Here is a 23,687-nt window from a genome sequence, read left to right as displayed (position 1 = left end):
TCTCTCTCTCTCTCTCTCTCTCTCTCTCTCTCTCTCTCTCTCTCTCTCTCTTTAACCTTCCAAAAAAAAGTAGTCAAGAGGCTGTCAGGCAGCTCAGCATCTCCATTAGAATTCAGAGTATTCCACGGTAATTACAAAACAGCTGTAATGGAAAATTGGTAGTCAAACCCATTTTCCAGCGACTAGAACGGTGAATGGGCTCCATTATGTTCCTAATTCTCATTAACTTAATTTGCATAGGAAACAATGAAGGAATACATAATGAAGTACAGTGGGCCTGCAGCCCAGCCCTCACCCCCACAGTGCTGGGTTCAACTTACAGTGACCCATCCCTCAGAGAGGGAGAAACCCAGGGCTCCCTGTGGGCTGGACCTCACTCAGGTGCCCTGAGGCTGCTTTTACGGAACACAACGGAGGGAGATCACTTGTCTGTAACTTGTTCAGGATCCCTTTGCCTCAGCACACACTGTGGAAACCCTGATTCTTCTCCACATCCCTGCTTGGGTTAGGCTGAAGAACTGGAGCAGAAGAAAAAAAGAACTTATTTTTAAATAAGTAACTCTAAGCCTAGATGTGTGTGCTTCTGTGTTTCTTCCTATAACTGACTTTAATGACAACTGGTCTTGGCAAAAACAGGATGAGACCAGCATCTGGGAGCTGGGTGGTGCAGATCTGAACTTGAACGAAGTCCTGGCCTTCAGGAAGGAAATGGAGAGCAGAGCACGTAATCCAAGTTTTGACTCCTTATATAGTGGATACCAGCTCAGATAAGCTTTCTGTGCTAGAACAGACAGAATTAGAAAAGAGACCACCAAAGCTCAAACTTAACTGCTAAGTTAACTTCTGACTCTATCTAGCCACTGTGAGTGCAGCAGAAATCCAGAAACTGCTTGTTTGCCTTAGAGAATAAAATTCCATCAGTTTCCTAAATGAACATGATCCTCTAACTCACAGTATGGAGGATCTGTGAAGTTTCAGACACTATCCTGCATGGTCTCAATGACTCCTTATAGTAGAACTGCAGGGTAAGAATGATTCCAATTTGGCTAATGGGGAAGATAAAGCCCAAATAATATGTCAGATTCAGAATACTTGATACACTAAGGCAATGCTAAAGCTAAAACTACCCCATGAAATAGATTTTAATTAGGCCGATACCCTAGCTTGCCTACTTTGTGGCACATAAAAATTATCATATTTATGTGGTGCTCTTATTAAAAGGAGAAGAACTTAATGAAAGCTTCAGCCACCAATGGCTAAGGGGCTGTCAATGTTTTAATCCTCACTAGATAAAAGAATAATCAATGCTTCAGCCTCCAGTGCGTAAGGAAATCAATGTGTCAGCCATCCATGAATAAGAAGATCAATATTTCCATCCATAGGGATCGAAAATCCCAAGACTACTCCATGAAAAACATGGTGAGCCCCTTGGTAGGATAATCCAAGAGTTTTCAGAAAGGCAAGGGCATCCCAACAGTATAAAGCTTGAGCAAACAGAGGTGAGATTCCACTCCTGGTTTGGGTTAATCATTGTCCCCTTCTCCTCCCCCCATATCCCTCTTGTCAAATATGTTCTCTAGGGGTGATGCATGCCCTTCCTTCCTTACAAACTGCAATGTTAGCAGCATTGATCTTGAAGTAAGAGATGGACACGACCCCTAAACTTCTTACTAATAGTTCTATATCATTGTGCAGTTCACTTCAAGGGAACTGAAACAGATGAACCTCCTTTAAAAGCTCAGCCAATTGCCCTTATGAGTTGTCTCCTTGGGGTGGGACTAGCTGTCCAGCATGATATAAGCAAGAACAGAGCGGGCAGGTTGAATAGGATAAACATTTTACCATAGCTAAGACATATCAACTCTCTTACTACCAGTGCAATCATCAGCAATTTCCCAAGGACCTACTGCATTCCAGATGTCACCTATATGTATGTGGTTTACAATCCCTGTAAGGATCTAGTGACATGGCTTTTGTTTTCACTGTTAGACAAGGACCTTCATGAAGACAGGTTAAAACCAAATGGAATGGTACAGTACCACCCCAAAACATACCTACGCAGTAGGTAATCTCATAGTAATCTCAGTGTCACGGAGGCTGAAGCATGAACATTTTGAACTTGAGGGCAGCTTTAACTACAAGTGAAACCTTATTTCAAAAAACCTGAAAGCAACAAAAGCGAAATGTTTTGGTGCTGCACATGATTGGTCCATTCAGCTCACATCACCACAGGAATAAGCACTGTGTTAGCTACTTGTTGCTGTAACAATCTAACTGTCTAAAATAACCCAAGAAAGAAAGCAAAGATTTGAATTAGCTCATAGTTCAATAAGGTACGTGACACTATCATGAGGAGAAGATGTGGCATCAGGAAACAAGTGGTCACACTGCAACCACAGTCAGGAGGCAGAGAGAGATGATTGCTGGTGCTCAGCTCACTTTCTCCTGTTTATTCAGTCTCAGATCCAAGTCCACAGGATGGCGCTATTCTCCCCACAATCAGGATGACTCTCTCCCCAATTAAAACTCTTAAGAAACACACCCTAAGTGATTCAAAGTGTAGTCAAACTGTCAATAAAGATTAAACATCACTAACCTCTTCCTTTTTTGGAAAAAAAAATAATAAACAAACAAAAAATACAACCCCTGTGTCTCCTTTCACTCAAGTCACTTCAGCATTTCAAGAAGCTCTCCATGCTCCGAAGACATTTAAGAATGTGGATATATCACATTTCATCTGCCCCTTAACATCATCCTTAGAGAGGCCACCTGTATCCAAAAGTCCAGGAGGGAGTCTAGGTGTCTAACCAGAACCCTTGATTGACCCATCAAATTGGATTAGCTCTTCAGGTGCCATACCTCTGCAGACCAGAGTGAAAACACCTGCTTGAGAAGCAATATGCTGGTCCCTGTGTAGGAAAAAACCAGATATAAAACACATATATAAACACCTTCCTTTCCCTGCAGCCAATACTCAGTAAGTCTTTGTTGACCAATGTATTGGTTTGCAACATTTCTAAGCTATTTGCTAAGTACCCAAAATGTGTTGTCATTGGAACTGCACTGAAGTTTGTCTCTCTCCAGTTTGTAAAATGAATCTAGACTTCTTAACTAAGTCGTTGGCTTGTTCTCAAACACACTTGACTGTGTCTAGGCACCAAGAGATGCCCATACTGAATTCTAAACTCACAGCTTAACAGTAGAATCAGAAAGAAACAGTAGACCAAGAGATCAAGTCCAATATTCTAGTGTCCTAATTCACTCCTGAGCCTAAACACAAATACCCATTGGCCTATTTAACCAAGTATCCATCCCAAATCAACTCCCATTCTCAATTTAGATTAGTTTTCTTAAAGGTCCTTCAAGCCTGGTACCTCATTTCAACATAGGAGACAGCAAATCGAAAGATGTGCAAAAAAGATTCCCAGCTAGTTTATTTGTTTCTTGCTTAAGTCCACTCAATGACACTTACACACCCAGAAAGCCCACTTGTGGCTGAAGTTTCCTGCACTGAACTGCAGGTACTCAGTGTTCCCGAAGTGAAGGGCCTTTTTCTGAGTTCCTGGGAAGCAGCACCTCACCACGCAGCTCTGCCAACTACATCACTTTTAGATTCTGGGCTTTGAAGCTAAATAAAAATTGATATGTGTGTAATCACATTTGTTTAATTAAAGTAACACATCTGTGCTGTAAATATTCCAGCACGAGCTGGTCAATAGCAAATCCTCGGCATGTACGGTAATAATTGACTAATGTAATTAAATGCATGTCAGAGTTTTAAAAGAAAATATAATGAGATTTCATCATTTTATATGTACAGGTAATTAGTTCTTAGGAATGTGAGTAAAAGCAAATTATCTACAGATTTGAACTATCAGCAGATAATTCAAATGACCTAGTTTGAGAGAGAAAATGGTATCTAAAAAACCAGAGAAGTTCAAATCAAAATAAATGTCTTCCACTGTTGAATCTGCAAGCTCTAGTAACAAAATACATGTCTGATATTGCTCAACCTGCTTCCAGCAAGCTTTCTTTATTGGTGACATAAGCCATAGCAAAAAATGCTGGGTCTCTCCCTCTCCTTCCCCTCCTCCTCCTCCTCCTCCTCCTCCTCCTCCTCCTCCTCCTCCTCTTCCTCCTCCTCCTCCTCTGCCTTCTCCTCCTCCTCTTCCTCTTCCTCCTCCTCCTCTTCCTCTTCCTCCAAGTCCTACCCCTACTCCTACTACTCCTACTTCTACTCTTCCTTCTCCTTGTCCTCTTCCAACTAGAAGACATTCAGAAACATTCTAGTACCAAGATTCTATAATGCTTCTGAGGTGATGACTGAAGAAAAGTGCTTATCATGCAAGTGTGAGGACCTAAGCATCCATGTAAAACACTGGGCAACTAGAGCATGCTCATAATCTCAGCACTATGGAGACAGAGACAATAGGATCTCTGAGGTTTTCTGGCTAGCCAATCTCACCTAATTGGTTAGTGCCCCATCCCAGTGAGAGACCCTGTATCAGAAAACAAAGAGGGCAGTGTCTGAGAAACAACCCTGAGATTAAAGTCTAGCCTACACATACACACACATGAATTTTGTACTTGTGCACACAAACACACATAGGCACACACACCATATACTCACACACAAAATTCCAGTCAATTGAAGAAATATTTCATTTGTTTTGTATCTAAGCAGATCTTGGATTTTTAAAGTTCCTGTAGCATCTTTGAGGTCCCAGTTTATTCTACGTATTACCATGCTGAAGTTAGATGGCTTGTGCAGAGAGAGAGGTGGGAAGAACATTCCAAGAGTAGAGAATAATATGAACAGATGCAAAGAAGCAGAAAACATGTGGGCTGTTTGGGAAGCAGCAAGGAGTTCAGTCTGACTGGAGAAGGTTTCACTAGAATAGGGGAAGATGTGGTTGTCAAAACAGGCTAGCATATGATGGACAGGAACTTGAATATCTGCCAAGGGGTTTGAGCATCCCTCTCTAAAGGCAACACAGAGTTGCTGAAGATGCTGTTTTTGTTACTTTACTCAACATTAATCATGCCAAATGCTGCTAAAATCTCAACACTCAAATATAAACCAACTGCTTACAGAATCTTCAGCATGATCATCAACTAAAGGCAAGCCTTGAGGATTAGGATCAGTCCTCTCCAGGACAGATCTACTTGGAATCTTCTGCCACATACGAGATGCTACTGGGATTTCTCCCACCTCTCTAAACTAAGTAACAAAGTTGGCTAGATTATTGGTATATTTTGGTGACCATGGCTATGTACTGTGCTTTCTGTCCCATATGAAATGTGTTGCCTTAACCAGACAAATAGTGGGTAGGGGCATTCTGTATATACTTTGCACATGATTTTAGAGTCTTCATATGTATGCATTTGCTGTTTGAACTCATTGTTTTTGCTATTAAGCTTTGTGTCATGAAGCAGTGTTAACAGGACAGATTGTTAGCAGGCAGAAGTTCTACCTGTTGATACTATTAATGGCTATATGCTGAGTCATTATTACCCACTTCTGGGCTTGCATCTCTCATGACCACAGCCTTCCTACTATAAAAGAGTTTGTGACCAAAACTGAGGGTTAGTATGGCCCTAGAGTTAACTTAGTAGCTACCAAGTAGCAATTTCTACAAGACAACAAAGGTGTACTAAATCGATAATGACAAACAGGAAATCTATAAATTTAAAAAGACACATGTACCACACTACTGAGGTACACTCACTTAACAACCAACAAAACACTCACAAGGCAAACATTTGCTGTTAACATTTGCTGATGGGTAAGGAAGTTGTTCATGAAGCTCCCTGCTTCCCTGGAACACTATTAACACTTGATAGATGCTGGGAGAGGGGTCTAGCCACCAGGAAAGGCCCCATGCTCCAGTGGATAGCCCATGCCCATGTTGGATGTCCTGGTTAAACTCAATAAAATACAAATAAAAAGACAGGGAAGTGAGAGACAGACTTATAGAGAGAGAAAGGGTGATAAGGAAGAGAAATAGAATAAGGGTTGAATATGACAGAGCACATATACATTATGAACTTTTCAATGAATAAATTGCATTTTAAGAAATTAGAAATAACTGCATATGAAACAATTTGAGAAATGTGTCCACTTGAGACATGTTTGTGTACAATAAGTTTGTATTAAGTTTCATATGTGATAGAATGTCTTATTTATAACTTGTTAATCTTTTTCACAATAGACCTCACAGTTTGGAGCTACAGCCTACCATATATGCAGACAATAGGGAATGACAATGTCTGTTTGCTTCAGGGAAAAGAGAAGAAGGACAGGAGAAGAAATGTGGTCATGGCTGAATCACCAACCATGCTGTTACTTGCTGGGGATGAGAAAGAAGTACCTGGGTTGGAAAGTGTCAGGTTCTTGGCATATCTGTGTGTTTAAACTGTTCATTAATAAAAAATCTGATGCTGGTTCTTGCAATCTTTCAAGTTTATAATTAGAGCCTGAGTTTGAACTAGAGCTGAAAGCCTGGGTTCTGTTTGTGAGCAGAGTTTACATTTATAAGTTATTGACCAAGGAAAAAGTCCAGTAGTGATCAGAACAAGGTAGAAATTGTATGATTGTGATTATAGACTAACTTTGGGTCACAGCTTAGGATTTGTTGGTGGGCTAGCTTTAGGGGTTAATTAGTCAGTATTAGGAAGAGATTATCTATAGCCAAAATAGCAGGTCATTCTTTCTGTAACTAAAGATGGCCTATGCTCTGTGGAAATTATATATTTGCAAAGCTAAAACTTTTATCTATGGTCAGATGACAAGAAAGTTGAGGTTCTTCTCTGTGAAGAGTGGGCTGATGGTAGGGTGAATCTGACTGACATCCTGTTAATAAATAGGAATCTAACATCTCATTGATGCCAGGGTAAGGGAAGGCTGACTTAGGGGCTTTATCTGTGGCTGGAGTTTAGGAAGTCCTTAGATCAAGTCCCACACAGATTAAAAGGGATTCTCCAAGTTAACATCATTTCCCATGGAAACATCCCAGTGCCTAAGAGGAGTATAAGCTACAGCTGCCTATCAGTTATTACTTCCATCTCACAAACAGAATCCTGATTTAACCCAGGGAAGGAGGAAACCCATTTCCACAGACTATTTTCTGATATAATTTGCTGTTCACAGTGATCATGTGGCATAGTGTAACTGAGCTCTTAATGATCTTTTTTTCTGGAATAATACAAGAACACTTCTGCCCTGATCCATACTTTCTAAGTCTCAACCACATCTTTTGGTTCTTTGTTAGTGGCTGTAATTAAACAGAGGGCCTTGCTGCAAGGACTTTTCCACTGAGGGTATACACTGAGAAATACAAAAATCAGCAAGCATCTGTGTTTCTCAGTTTTGAAGGATGTGAAATCTAAGATCAAGTTTGCCAGTAGACCTAGTGTCTGGATGGGTCTTACTTCTTCACACATAACAGTGCTTGACTCCATCCTCGCTTACACAAGAAGCATAGGAGCCTCCATCTGGCCACTTTTCTCAGGAGCATACACCCACTCACAAAGCAGAACCATGATGGTCTGATCACTTCTTAAAGGCCTTCGCATCTAAACATTATCACTTTGAGAGTCAAATTTTCAACCTGAGATTCCAGAGAAATAAGCATCCATGAAAAATCGAACTTGTGCTGGAGTTTGGGGCAAAACTGTGATCACACTGTGCTGGATCAGGCCATAGTACACCTTCCAGACCATCTTCTCAAGAGGCTTGAGCACCAAAGTCGACATTCTGCCCAGTTTCACCAACCTCAGCAACACCAGGGGAAGAGCCTGATTGGTCCATCTCCCACTGTACTTTGTAATTTGGAATATCTACAGTGCAGAGGAGAAAGGGTACACAGATGACCTGTAAGATTGGGAGGGTTACAATGGATGCGGTGGGGGCTCTGCAAGAGCTAGGACATGATGTACTCTGGATTCTTAATGTTCCTCAACCTTCCTTTTTATTTTTTAATATTTATTTAAGTACTTTCCTGTTCCAGTGCCAGAGCTTTCCATTTTAAACAGCAACTATATCTAGCTAATTATCAGGAAGTTCAAATGAGAAAGGGAATATGAGGAAGACTGCTTTGTTTTTGAAAGAGCAATAGTCTTTCAAATGGCAAGAAGAAAGAATCAGATTCCAGAGAAGGAAGTATTTCCTAGAATTAGTTAGGAAGATGGTGCAAACAGTTCATATAACTGTTCTGATAACTTGAGGTAACCAGGACTGCAATTGTTTCACAATATCATTGGTGTCGGTGAGTGCAGATGAAGATGCTGAAGATCTTCAAGACAGAGTGTGGTTCACCAGGGGAAAAAAAGAAAACTAAAACTTGGGCTGAATATCCAAAGCCCATCTTCTTCATTCCTTTGTGGGTATGACATGATGAAACAAAATAAATTCTCTCTCTCTCTCTCTCTCTCTCTCTCTCTCTCTCTCTCTCTCTCTCTCTCCCCTCTCCCTCTCCCCCTCCCCCCACCTCTTTCCATCCCTCCCTCTCTTTCATGTGTGTATTAGAAGAGGGCAAAGGAAAGGCAAAAGGTCAGTCAGGAGAATCGGATGATGATAATGCCATAATAGATAGTCCTGATGCCTAGCTGAGAGCTTTTCAGTTGATTTGACAGTAAAGAAGATCCATTTTAACTCCTTGAACCAGGGCACAGACCATAAAAAGTGTTGTTTGGAGATGCTTAATCTTGCGGGAAGAATTGAAAGATGAAATCTGGGAGCAAAGCAGCCAAGCTTTAAGGATCAGGGTCAACAACATTCCCTCCTTGGCCACAGAGTTAAGAGTAAGCAACTAGTTTCTTTGTCAGTTTCTCTCTGCAGACATGACCCCCAAGTTTAGGAAGGAGCTGAGGTCATCTCCTTCAATCATTTACACTGACAATTGTACCTCTAAAAGCAATTTTTCCTTAAAAAGCAATACAAACAAAAAACAACAACAAAAACAACACACACACACCAAAAAAGAAAAAGAAAAACCACCACAGGCATATATGTAATTTCCACTGGTCCTCATTTCATAAGAAAGAGAAACGTCACAAACAGTACTTCGATCAGCTACTTTTGTTCAGCTGTTTGGGACCAAAAGTGACCTTTTACCTAAAGAGAAAATATTTGTGACAGTTCATCACTGTGGGCACTTAAAGAGCCAGCTCCTCTCAAGCTGGGAATGAATGCTGCCAGTTTCTTCCAATCTCCCAACATTATGAGGGTATATGCTAATATTTTTAATTTGTTGAGTCCAGCCTTCTGCCTTAAAAAAAAAATACATACACTCCTGGAGGATGCTCAACTCCTGGAGCTTGCCAAAGCTTTCTACTATCCAGGGACTTGGCACTTGCCATTTTCCCTTCCTGGACAGTTCTTCCACTCACTGTAAAATTGGCCTACCATCTTCCCCAGGTACTTGCAGTGAATGTATTTTAATCAGAGCAGCTTAAATGGATCACCTGGCATTTTCTTCTCATTTTAGCAACATGTTTTATCTCCTCTGTGAGTCTTACTACACTCAGATAATGTCATACATTTACTTGTTTTCATGATGTGTTTTCTCCCAGAGACAATGCTGTGGTGCTCTGAATAGGAATGACCTCCATAGACTCATGTGTTTGAAGGCTTGTCTTGTAGGGAATGGCACTGTTAGGAGGAGGGCCTTGTTAGAGTAGGTGTGCCCTTGATGGAAGAGATGTGTCACTGTGCAGGTAGGCTTTGGGGTTTCAGAAGCTCAAGACATTCTCTTCCTGCTGCCTGGTGATCCAAATGATCCAAACTCTCAGCTCCTTCTCCAGCACCATGTCTCCCTGTATGCCACCATGCTTCTCACCATGATCATAGTGGACTAAACCTCTCAAACTGTAAGCTAGCCTCAATTAAATATTTTTCTTTAAAAGAGTTGTCATGGTGACATATTTTTTCACAGCAATAGAAACCCTAAGACAAATACTGTACATAATTTTTTTCTTGTTGGATATCAGGATGTATTTGGCTCAATATCTAGCACACAGTGAGCATTCAGGGACTAATAGGTAGTTTGAGCGGTGTATGGATGATGGATGCATGGATGATCAAATGAGTGGGAAGACTATAAATAACTAGAAAAATGAAAAATATTTAAATGTGTCAATGAAAAGAAGGTTCCAAGTTCAACTAGGTTTAAAAAGAAGATTCTGTTCCTTTATTAGAGATCCACATGACTCATTAGCAGTTAGAATGGTATGAATATATCCCAGTAAGAAAAAATCCACTTAATTTTCTTTAACCAGAATTTTCTAAACATATTTTAAACACAAAATACTTCTTTTCCATTGTATACTTATCTAGTACTCTGCCAAATATTGTTCTCTGTAGCTCCAGGTTTGGAAAACTTTTCCTCTTTAGCCATAACCACAACGAGTAGTAACTATTTTTTTAAGTCCCTTTCCATTTTGGAGGGTCCCTGAGGATATAGATTGAAATTCATTCATCATTATGTTTTTGTGTATACCACAGTATCAGACTCACAAAAATATATAGAAATAACTAGATACCTGAGAAGAAAGGAGGGGAGGAAAGAAGAGTGGAGATGCAGACAGAGTGAATGCAGTAGGTTAGTCAATGGCATTAGTTTGAGGAAAATAATAAAATGTTATTGGTGACCTTAATATCACTCAGGATTACATTGACCATTTGAAGAAATTTTAAATTAGTAACAGACCTATGATCAGAATCAGGTTTAATTCACATGTACCATCCTGTTAACCATCACCCTTAACACACACAGTGTTCTTACACTAAGCTCAATAGTCCTTTGGGACTGAGAATCCAATAATTACTATAGTTAAAGAGTCTTAAAAATGGTCTTACTTTGTTAAGAGTACAGATTCTGAAGTCAAATCCAGACTCTTATCATTTACTAGTCGTGTGGAAGAGGTATTTAAACCTGCTAGACTCAGTTTCTTCCTCTGTGAGATGCGAGTGTAATTACAGAGGTGTGAATAACGAAGCATGCTATAGCATAAGGTGGGACCTGGCAGGAACGAAAGTGAGCAGCAGGCCACTGATAGCTAGTGGGTGAGGACTCCCATCCAAATGATACCAGGAGTTGAACGGCTTGTAGAACATCTAGGAAAATGCAGAACTTGGATGCCAGTGTTCTGACTGTAGGGTTTCAGAACCACAGAAGGACAATTTCAGAGGAAGCAGCTTGTCAAGTCTTATGCCAAGAGTTGATATTTCCTTTGAGTACCCTGTGAGATGGCATAGAATCTAGTTTCATCTAGCACTCCCAGAGGTTCTCTACACCATGAAACTGGTGGGAAGCTGAGAATAAACACCTTTTGCTAGATAAGACAAAGCTCCTTCCAGTCTGTAGGGATGCACTTAGAGCCAGCTCAGTCCCTCTCTCTTGTTGTCATATGGGATTCATTCCTCTTTTCTCTGCTACTCTATAAGGATTATTAAACCTAAACACATGTAGCTCTCATATGCACAATGTCTGTGTACATCAAGGCACAAGACGTTTAGAAAAAGCTACAAGAAGTACAACCTTGACTCAGGAATGGAATTTAGAAGGGGTGGGTGGGATGAAATAATTGGTAACTATCAGGAACAAGTACAAATGCACAGGCAAAGTTCTGATGTGGATTCAACATATGAATATGGTTCATGAATTATTATCATTTAAAAAGTTTATGTTCAGAACAAATACAAGTCTTCACTCTGACATCAAATGTGCTCCAGTTTCAGCCCCAGCAGAAAATCTAGTTGCCAAAAAAAAAATGGAAAGGTCTGCAAGAGTGTGAAACCCATCCTGCCCTTGAACACTCAACAGTTAAATCAGGTCAGATAGTCTTTACCTCTTTCAAATACACTCTAAACTCATTTGGATAGTCCTAGACTCTTAGAGGACAGTATGCCTTCCTTCTGAAACCAGTATTTTAGACAGATGGCTGTATGGGCTTGGAAGAGAAGGAGTGGGTTCAAGAGCTGCAAGCCATACCTCTAATCCTCAGACAGTTGGTACTTGTGTCAAGCTGAAATATGCTCCACTGTAACTTCCATCTGTTCTTTTGAATATGTCATGTGGAGCTACACAGGACATGTCTGCTCCTTTCCATCCCATGTCCTCTTATTCATGACCCCCACCTGCCATCATCTTACCACTCAACATCCCTTTTCTTTAAATATTCTCTGTAAGCTCTCATTTCTTTATTCCTTACCATACAAGTGTCCTCCCTATGAGGCCACTGTTCGGGCTGTGTTTATCTTACAACGTGGATCCAACCACAAAGTTATAGGTATGTTTAGAGCCACAAAGGCCATCAAGGCACTCACTGCTTGGGAACAGTTTCTGTCGTATGATACTCTCAGCTACCCCATATCCTATGTCTGCATTCTGAGACAAGCTAACTCTCAAAATCTATGGCTACTACAAAATAGTTGACAGTCACAGTGAATGCCAGTTCAATATGGATGTTATAGTCCAAGGTTAGTTTACATTTCTTTAGTAAATTCCCATGCAGCTAATTCATAACAGGTGTGGAATAACACAATTTTCCCACATATTAGTGTATAGCTAAAATTATTTCTCTCACCTTTTACTTATGAAACTTGTAATTGGAAGATTATTATGTGTTCGTGTTTATCTTATCTTACTGTTCCAACTTACAAATATTAACCTTCATGGGTTAAAATGAAAAGCCCTTCCCTTGGTCCAAAGCTATAAGGCAAGTGGGGTCTGGAAGCTTTTCTAACATAAGCTAGATGCTGCCAGAGCTGACGTCATGTTCCATCATTTGGTATCTAATATTGATGTTCACTTGTCGAATTGAAAGCATTTGTTGAATGTCTCCTTTGTGAGAACTATCTTCATTCAACTGTAGACAATGAGACAAACAGGACCTCAATGATCACTGAACATACATTCCACAGGGGATTATGGACAAGCAGGAAAGCTGCCCACTATAATTGTAGAGTGTGGTAAGCGTTAAAATGAAATAAGAAAGATAATAAATGAGCGAGCCACTCAATTTAGAGGATCTATAACTTATCCACCCTAGAGTAAAAGAACACAGCACATGCAGAAATCTTCATTTCTCCAGCCTGTCCATTTCTTTGTTTTTTTTTTAACCATGAATGCCATCATTATGTATATCATACAAGTTAGTAAACTGTTCTGTCTCCCAAACTCCTAAAACTCTGGCTCAGGTTTCTACCCACAGCAAGTTCTCTGGGCTCATGAGACAGCTTCCCCTGGAGTTGCCAAGAATGACAGCAGCTTAGTGTGGTAATCTGAAAATCACATGCTCTTCGGAAGTTATGGGAGCAATTAAAATGGGAAAACATGTTCTCACTAAATTGGCTCACTTGGGAAACAAAATCTTATGGGATCCCAAAGAAACTGGGCACAGAAGGTAAACTAGGTGGGATAATTCTAGAGTCTGTTCTTGAGCTCAGACAAGACAGGGCTCAAATTCATTCTTTGCCTCTCTCTACCACAATGTCAGCCCTTCCTCATCACAAATCTGGCTTCTCTTGTAAAGAGTCATCCTTCATTTATCAAAAGATTGGAAGTATGCTGGGGAAAGGCTTGTTGTTTCATTACTGGAATCACAGCATTCCAGCAGCCTGCCTGTTTAGGGCAGCTTGTCCTAATTTCTCACCAGGATTGCCTCTTGCTATGCTTTCTAAGTTAACTTTCTAGTGCTATGACAAACATCATAAACAAAAGCAACTTAGGGAAAAAAGGGTTTATTGGGTTTATCTGTAAAGTCTAAACTATTATAGAGGGAGGTGAGGGCTGGAACTCAAGAAGGAATCTGAACTTATGCAAAGACCATAAAGTAATGTTGCTATGGCTTACTCAGGCTCCTCTCTTATAATACTCAGGACCACCAGCCAAGGGAGTCATGACCCATAGTGGGCTGAGATCTCCAACATCAAGAAAATGTCCCACAGGGGGCTGGAGAGATGGCTCAACGGTTAAGAGCACTGACTGCTCTTCCAGAGGTCCTGAGTTCAAATCCCAGCAACCACATGGTGGCTCACAACCATCCGTAATGAGATTGAATGCCCTCTTCTGGTGTGTCTGAAGACAGCTACAGTGTACTCATAAATAAAATAAACATTTAAAAAAAAAAAAAGAAAATGTCCCACAGACTTGCCTACAGCTCAATCTGATGGAAGAATTTTCTTAATTGAGGTTCCCCCTTCCCAGATGGTTCTGCTAGTGTCTGCTTGATGAAACAAAGCAAAATCACCAAACCAAAAGACACCAACTCTTATATAATTAAATAATTTTATTTTCCAAAATTAGACTGAAAAAAAAATGAGAAAATGATGAGATGAGAACTAAGAATACCAAGCAATAAATTCATCTTAGTAAGAATCAGCATTGAGAAGAATTTCCACCAGTTTCATGAGCTCTAGAAATGAAGTAAAAATTAATTGGGTAGATTAACCTGATGAGAAAAAAGCAAGGCAAAAGCTTGAAAAGGTGGCCCCACCCTCTCCTGTGGGAAAGGTCTATTGTAATAGCAATATTTCCTCATATAATATATTCTTCTCCCTACATTCTTCTCTACCTCCTCTATTCCCTCTGGATCCATTCTCTCTTTTTCTCTCATTAAAAAAGAACAGGCTCCCAAGAGACAACAATCAAACATGATAAAATGAAGTCTAATCAGAGGAAGTAAAAACTATCAATATCAAAGTTAGACACAGCAAGCAAGTATGAGGAACAGAGTCCCAAGAACAGTCACAAGATTCAGACATGTTTGTTTTCACAATCAAGAGTCCCATAAAAGTACTAAGTGGATAACTATAATATATAATATATACACAAAAAACCTAGTGTAGACCCATGCCGGTCCTGTGGTTGGTGCTGTAGTCTCAGTGAGCTCATTTACACCTTGCTTAGTAGATTCAGAGGACCTTGTACTCCTGGTGTCCACCAAGTCTCCTGACTCTTATGATTTTTCCACCTCCTCTTCCTTGGGATTTCCTGAACTTTGAATAGAGGAATTTGATAGAGACATTCCGTTTAGACTGTCTCTCCATGTAATGTCTGGTTATGGATCTCTGCACGTATTCTGTTATGTTGCCAGAGGAAAAATCTCTGCTGATAACTGGATAAGGCATTGGTTTATGAATATAGCAGAACATCATTAGAAGTCCTTTTATTAATGATCTTTATACCACTACTGTTTGATTTTACTCTGGGGCTATGGACTATCTAGTCTCTGGTTCTGTTACCTAACCAATGTCAAGTAAGAGCTCCTTTTTGTGGACAAACCAAACCAGCCATTGGTTGACTACCCTCACTGGTTCTGCACCACCATGACCCTAGTATATTTTGAAGGCAGGACAGATCAGAAGTCAAAGGTCTTGTGACTGGATTGATTTTCATATTTTCTTTCTGTAGCTTATAGAGTACTTCCTTCACCAAAGAGACTAGAATATAGGAATAAAGGCTCCATCTAGGCACCATAATGACCTCTACATGTTTGATGAGTTTTGTGGGTGTTGTCCTTAGCAATTAGGCTCCACTGTCAGTTTTGGGACAGCAACCATTTGTCTTAGCAACAGGCTGGGTTGTTTAGGGATTTTGATGGGGAACCCTTGGCCAACAACTTTATTGAATACAACACAACACAACACTACTACTGGAAGCCTTATCTGGCAACCAAATAAGACCTATTGAGACTCCATACCTGCATTACTAGGAGTCCTAATTAGGATCACATTCATAGATTCCAGGACGTTCTCACTACACTAGGTTTTTACACGTCCCCACAAAAGCACCCCCATATCAGCCATGTATCTCTACGTTCTCTCCATCTATCTCCCCCCTGATCCCTCCACTCTCTTCCCCACTAGGCTCTAGTCTGCCTGTAAAATCTATTTTCTTTCCCTCTCTCAGGAAGATCCTTGTGCCCCCCCACACCTCCCCTTTACCTAACATCTCTGGATTGTAGATTTCTAGTTCCATCCATTTGCCTACAAATTTGAAGATGTCATTGTTTTTAACAGCTGAGTAATACTCCACTGTGTAAATGTACCACATTTTCTTTATCCATTCTCCTGGTGAGGGAGATCTGGGTTATTTCCAGTTTCTGGCTATTATAAAGAAAGTTACAGTGAACATGATTGAGTAAGTGTCCTTGGAGTAAAATGGAGTGTCCTTTTGGGTACATTTCCAAGGGTGATATAGATGGGTCTTGAGATAGACTGATTTCCAGCTCCCTGAGGAACTGCCATATTGATTTCCATAATGTCTGTATAGGTTTGCTTTCCCACCAGCAATGGAAAAATGTTCCCCTTGTTCCACTTTCTCACTAGCATGAGCTGGCACTTGAGTTACAACCTTAGTCATTCTCATTTGTGTAAGATAGAACCTCAAACTAGTTTTGATTTGCATTTTCCTGATAGCTAAGGATGTTGAATGTTTCTTTAGGTGATTTTCAGCCATTTGAGATTCCTCTCTTGAGTTCTCTGTTAAGATCTGTACTCCCATATTAAAATTTGATTTTTTTTTAATACGTAGTTTCTTGAGTTCTTAATGTATTTTGGATGTTAGTTTTCTATTGGATGTGAGGTTGGTAATAGTTTTTCCCATTCTATAGGCTGCTGTTATGTCCTATTGGCAGTGTCCTTTACCTTACAAAAACTTTTCATGACATCCAATTTATTAATTGTTGTTCTTAGTGTCTTTGTTATCTGTATTCTTCTTAGAAAGTCATCTCCTGTGCCAATACATTGAAAGATATTCTTCCATTTCTTTTCTATCAAGTTCAGTATATCTGGTTGAGGTATTTGACCCACTTGGATTTAAGTTTTCTGTAGGTTGATAGATATGGATCTACTCAGATTCTTCTACATACAGCTATCCAGTTTGACCAGAACAATTTGTTGACTATGCTTTCTTTCATCAGTGTGTATTTCTGCCTTCTTTATCAAAAAACAAATGTCTGATTGTGTGTAGATTTATGTCTGGGTTTTCTATTCAATTCCATTGATCAGTGTGTCTGTTTTTATGCCAATATCATGTGGTTTTCCTTACTATGGTTCTATAGAACCATCTGAAATCAAGAATGGTGATACCTGCAGCAGTTCTTATATTGTTTAGTATTGCTTTAGATATCCTGTTTGTTTATTTTGTTTGTTTGTTTGTTTTTCCATATAAAGTTGAGAATTGTTCTTTCAAGGTCTGTAAGAATAATGTTGTAATTTTGATAGGGATTGCATTGAATCTGTGGATTGCTTTTGGTTGGATGGTCATTTTTATTATGTTAATCTTACAGATCTATGAGCATGAAAGATCTTTCCATCTTCTGATATCTTCTTCAATTTCTTTCTTCAAAGATTTGAAGTTCTTTTCATAAAGGTACTTCACTTTCTTGATTAGAGTTACATCAAGATATTTTATATTGTTAGAGGCTAGTGAGAAAAGAACTGCTTTCCTAATTTCTTTTTTTAGCCCATTTGTTATTTGTATTTAGGAGCTCTACTGATTTTTTTTATTGCTGTTAGTCTTATTTTCAGATACCTTGCTGAAAGTACTTATTAGCTGTAGGAGTTCCTCAGTGGAGTTTTTACATTCATTTATGTATACTATTATATGATCTGTAAGTAATAATACTTTAAATTCTTCCTCTCTAATTTGTATCCCCTTACTCTTTTTTGGTTGTCTTATTGGTATAACTAAACTTAAACTACTATATTGAATAGATATGGAGAGAGTAGACAACCTGTCTTCTTCCTGATTTTAGTGGAATTGCTTTGAGTTTCTCCATTTAATTTGATGTTGACTATAGTCTTGCTGTAAATTGTCTTTATTATGTCCAGGTATGCCCCTTGTATCCCTAATCTCTCCTGAACTTTTATTATGAAAGGGTGTTAGATTTTGTCAGAGGACTTTTCTGCATCTAATGAGATAATTATGTGGATCTTTTTCTTTCAGTTTGTTTATATGGTAGATTATATTGGCAGATTTTTAGACACTGAATCATCCCTGTATATCAAGGATGAAGTCTAGTTGATCATCATGGATGATCCTTTTGATGTGGCCTTGGATTTGGTTTGGGTGTATTTTATTGTTTTTGTATCTATGTTCATAAAAACTTAGTAATTGGATTTCTTTATTGAATCTTTATGTGATTTGGTTTGGGTATCGAGGTAACTATGGACTCATAAAATTAATTGAGAATGTTTCTTCTCTTTCTATATTGTAGAATAATTTGAGGAGCATTGACATTAACTCTTCTTGAGGTATCTGCTTTCTTATATGCTCAGTTTACTGTAGAGCTGTTTCTCATCCACCCATAGAATTTACACACTCCATGTATATTCCCCTACTCCCTTTTACCTGTAATAACAGTATAGTTACAGTTGTCTGTAATTGCAGGAGCAAGAGTTCTTCATCTTAGAAAAAAATCTAATATGAATAGATGCATAGTAAACAGAATGTACCATAAGCTGAAAATGTGTTTAATACCACAAGCCAATCCAATAACAAGAGTTAGCTTACCATAACTTGAATGCATCTACCTTAGCCTCCAGTTGGGCAGATATATGCAGCAAATGCAACACTTATTTTGCATTTAGGTATTGAGATTCTCTAAGAACATATTTAATGGTGTACTTATAAATAAAATCCAGATCAGTCCCGTGGCTACATTCACACTATAATACAGTAAGATTGTTATCTGAGACCACACCAGCATGCATGCACAAATTAATAGATTACACTGTGTGAATATTACTCAAAGCTTCCTTGCTTTATATCTGGGTAAACTCAGTTCTGGCAGTTGATCAAACACAATTTCTTTAAATCCACATGATTTTAATATTTAGAAGAAGAATATTGTCAGTAGTCTCATGAGGGATGACAACTAACTGGGTAAAAACACTATCAAACTTTAGTCTAAACAAACAATCAATTTGAAAACATTAGGCATACAAAGCATTAAATACTCAAAAACACAGAAGAAACACACCATTATTCTCAGAAATTCTACAAAATAGCTACATGATTATTGCATAAAAACAGTGAATAAAAATGACCTAAAACATATTAGTTAATGCAATAATAAATTATAGTAAATAATTTAAAATAAAATATAGAGGTTCAAAGGCAAGTTCCAGAAGTACGGCTGAAGGAAAATGGGCTCAAGACAAAATGAAAACAGTTTTAGTTGGAAGAATATGAATAATGTAATAAAATGATTAATTATTAATCTGTTAGTCCTGAAACTCCTCAGTAACCACAGGAAAAACACAAGAATTGAATGCGAGCTAAAAGCACAAGATGAAGTAAAATTGTACTGATTTCCTTATCTTTAGAATGCAATGTTGACAGTTTCTTCTCTACTTGGGCAAGACACTTTACCTTGCACCCTGGGATTCTGAGACTTCAACAAACACAAAGTGAATGATGACACACCCATTGTTTAGTGAGGTTGCCTGATACAAATAAAGAGTTCAATGTGCTTTCTATGGCTTTGATCTTTGTAAGCATAAAAGCTCATCTATGCAGCAGGCTGCTGTATGTTTAGTGGAAGTACAAGCCAAATGTTACCCAAGCAAAATGCATATGATTGTCACTCCAACACTTAGGAAGCTGAGTGAACAAACTTGCAAGTTTGAGGACAGCTCTGGACTATATAGTGAGACTTTGTTTCTAAATGAATAAATGATAAACAAACACAAATCAAGTATATAGATAACAACTCACAAAAGAAAATACCAGCAAGTAAAATACCATAAGCATACAAATGGCAGACAACAAAAAAACCTCAAATTTTTAAAAACACAATAAAAAATGAAATAAAAGTACACATTTTACTAGTAAGATATTCTAACTGAAATTCTCATTTTAAATGACATAAAAACAATAAGGAACTGCCTAGTTTTTTAAATTTTTTATTCTTGAGAGTATAATTATGCAATGAAACATCATCAAATCAACCTCCCTTTTTCTCTATTCCAATCCCCAATATCCAATCTCCATCCCTCATGTCTTCTTTTTTCTTTCTTTTTTACCACTTCCTCTCCCTCTCCTCCCTCAATCCCCCTCTACTAATTCCAATTATTGCTACCTATATGAAAGGTTACGGAGCCACTTAATGAAGTATAGGAAACTCCCAATGGCCACATTCTCAATAAAGACTGATTACCCAACACCTATCAGGGGCTGTAAGGTCCTCAAAGATGAATGAACCCAAATATCACCTCCCTACTCTACACTTTCATTTCAGCTAGCTCGATTTCATGCAGGTCTTGGTCATGAGTCCAGAAGACAAGGTTTCTCATCATTTAAATGCTTTTCACCTCCCCTTCTGAGATGTTCCCTAAGCCTTGGGCATGGAAGGAATACAGTTCTAGTTTAGAACTGAGCATCAAGGTTTTCTCCATCTCTTTCTTATGCCATCATAGGAGGACTCGATTCACAGACAGGAAGCAAGCTGGTTATCAACCGTATTTCCAAAGGTGACACCCAGGAGCAATGCGATAAGGTGAAGCAATTATGAGAACTACCCTTTCCTGTGACTTTCTTAAGATCCACAAAGATCCACAAACCCAATGTTTCGTCCATAATTGAGATCCATGTCCACTCTACACCTAAACACTGGTACAAAATGGAACTGGGATCTAAGATAGAGTTAGTTTCCCCTTGTATGCTTGAGTAGCTCCCCACACATGCTGAGTTCCCTTAAGACAAAGCAGGAGGAGACAACGCAGACCATGAAAGAATGATGTCCACTGTAAGCAGCCATTGAGAAAATCACCATTAGTGTGATTGACTCTTTCATTAACACACAAAGGCTTTTTTATATTTGCTATAAAAACAAACTACACACGCTACTGCTCAAACAGGGCAAGAATAAAGGTTAAATGCTTAGCCAAGATGTATGCAGGCAAAAAGGAAATTGAGATGGAGATGGTAAACACAGTATTAAATAGGCCAGGGGCATTCAGATGGATTATGAGAGTTATCCACAATTAAGAACAACACACACATTCTTCATCCAGAAATCACAGTGAAATGCCTAACAAACAGGAGAAGACTAAGGTCCACACAGTTGTCACAGAATATCTATTTATAGTTCTCCCAGGTTTGGGCTTGTCATATTGTCAAAAATATACAAAACTCTAAATAGTACTCCAAATTTAAATTTCTTCTAAACTGGTCAGTCTTGTTTTATGTAAAATCCTATTGGCTCCTGCTATGACAACTGTTAGTATCCATTTCCACAGGAAAGTATATGTTCCCTCTAAGTGCCTTCCCAGTGTTCTTTGCTGCCCAAGGGCTCTTTCTATGCACAGCTATCTCACCAAAGAAATGACCTGACCCATCTTCTCGGGAATCCCTCTACAGCTAGGAGGCAGCCACCTTCTTTCAAATGCATCTAACATGGGTCAATTGGCCTGCCACCCACTTGTCTTAGCAGAAGCCTCATCTACACTGCAGACTCAAGCCAGACCCCAGAGTCCCTCCAGCTACCTACCCTTCTGCCCCTAAAAATGACCTTTCTGACAACTTGGTCTTAGGTATTTCTGCCCAAGTCAATATTGGTATCCCAGCCTTGAATACTGTATCAGATGCTGACATGCAGTGTAAATGTGTGCCATCCTCAGATGGAAGCAGTCCCTTCTCCAGCAGGTGCTCCACTAAGATCTGTACATCATGTTGATGGCATCTTCCTGTAGTCTATCTTCTATTCTCAAGGCTAAATTTTACGTAGGACCCCATTGCAGATATGTCTCCCATGCTAGGTGCCAGAGTCCTGGAAAACATATTCTATGTTAAGCCACAATATATATGTGAATAAACAATGAGCAAGAAAATATAATTGCCTACAAATCTGAAAGTTTTAATGAATACTAGGGTTAAACCTTTTTAACTGACTGTTTACAAGTAGACTGTTTATAAGTAGAACTTATGTATAAATTATGTTACAAACAAAATGCATTCTATGTTAAAATTTGGATATTAATTAACTATAATATTATTAAATATACAAACAAGTTTAAAGGAATTGAAGAGCTGGCCCAGCAGTTTAGAACGCATACTGCTCATGCAGGGAACTGGAGTTCCTTCCCCAGCACCTATATTGGGTTGCTCACAACTAACTACCTATAACTCTGATTCTAAAGGATCCGTTGACTTCCTCTACCCATTTTTGAGGGGTGCTATACTCACATGCACAAATCCACACTCTAATGCACACATATGCATATAATTTAAAGTAAAAACAAAATCTTTTTGGATAAAAAACAAATCATCAATGTTATAAGTCAGAAGAAAAGTAATGCAAATCAAAAGAGAGATTATCTTTTGAATTCATTTAGAACCATAAATTAGATATGGATAAAGCTGAAAAACTTAGAAATAGGTCATTAGAAGAAAAAGCCAGATGCCAAAGTAGCTAACAAATATGTGTGTGTTGAAGGCAAAAAGTACAATAATTAAAAATGAGGAAGCAAGATTATGCAGAAACTCTTCTTTAAAAACAAATACAAGGTAAAATGAGCACTTTTCAACTTTGAAAGTAAAATTAAATGCATCGAAATTTTACAAGAGAAAGATTATCCAAACTAATCAAAAATATCAAGAAAAATCCCAAAATGTAAATATTTGTCATCTTATAAATGTCACAGACGAATATGCAAGTTCTCAGAAACTCTCAAGGAATAAAATAACTCTCACATTAAGTAACATATACCAGGATCCACTTGTTTAGTTTATGAGACAGAATCACAATTTGTATGCCTGGCTTGCATGGAATTGATAGAGAGTCACCTGCCTCTGCTTCCCAAGTTTTAGGATTAAAGGTGTGCACTGCCAGGTCCAGCACTAAAGTCCATCCCGAGATACTAATTCTATGTGTTCTTTATACCCTAATAGCTTAAGTTGGTGGAAAACGCATGCATTTTGTGTTGCAGGCAACCACACACATAACACAGACACCCACACACACACACACAGACACATATTTACACAAATATTCAGATCCAAGTTATGATAATGCAAATATAAAAATCCCAGCTATAATATCAAGGCAAAATGTAAGTACACTGGAAAGAAATACAAACAAACAAAACTAGATAAAAACAACTTTCTAAAATAAGCAATACTTCAGTTTCACCAATGGAAAAGAATTGTAATGATTTGTCAAGAAAAGTATTTACATGAAAGGTATTTTAATAAAATAACATCCCTGCTTAAAATTAAATTGTGTACGTATGCGTACATGTAAACATACATATAAATAAAACTCTTTGTCCTTTAAAGAAGTCTATGCTTAAGTTTGGACTTTTGTCATGTCAGGAAACTCTGGGATTCTGTATTGTTGTGGATGTGGATTTAAACAACATGAAACTTTACTGCTTCTACACAATACTGAAAGTTATGCTAACACAAAAAATAGAATATATACACACATTTGAACGGGGAGGCAAAAGGAAAAAGTAAAAGAAGCTATTAAAATATTAGTACACAAATGCAAAATAAAGACATACAAACACAAAGAACTTAAGACGGCTTTCCATAAAGACAGCTAATACATGAAATGTTCAGCAATAGCTATAGGGATAGATGAGGAATGCTACTCCATGTGACCAAAGTACAATAAAGTCTTGAGTAAATTAGAATAACTTCTATCCAATGATATCCCAAATAAGTCATATTTCT

This window comes from Grammomys surdaster, unplaced genomic scaffold (assembly GCF_004785775.1).
Source record: "Grammomys surdaster isolate TR1022 unplaced genomic scaffold, NIH_TR_1.0 243, whole genome shotgun sequence".
Lineage (NCBI taxonomy): Eukaryota > Metazoa > Chordata > Mammalia > Rodentia > Muridae > Grammomys > Grammomys surdaster.
This window is presented reverse-complemented; position numbering follows the sequence as displayed.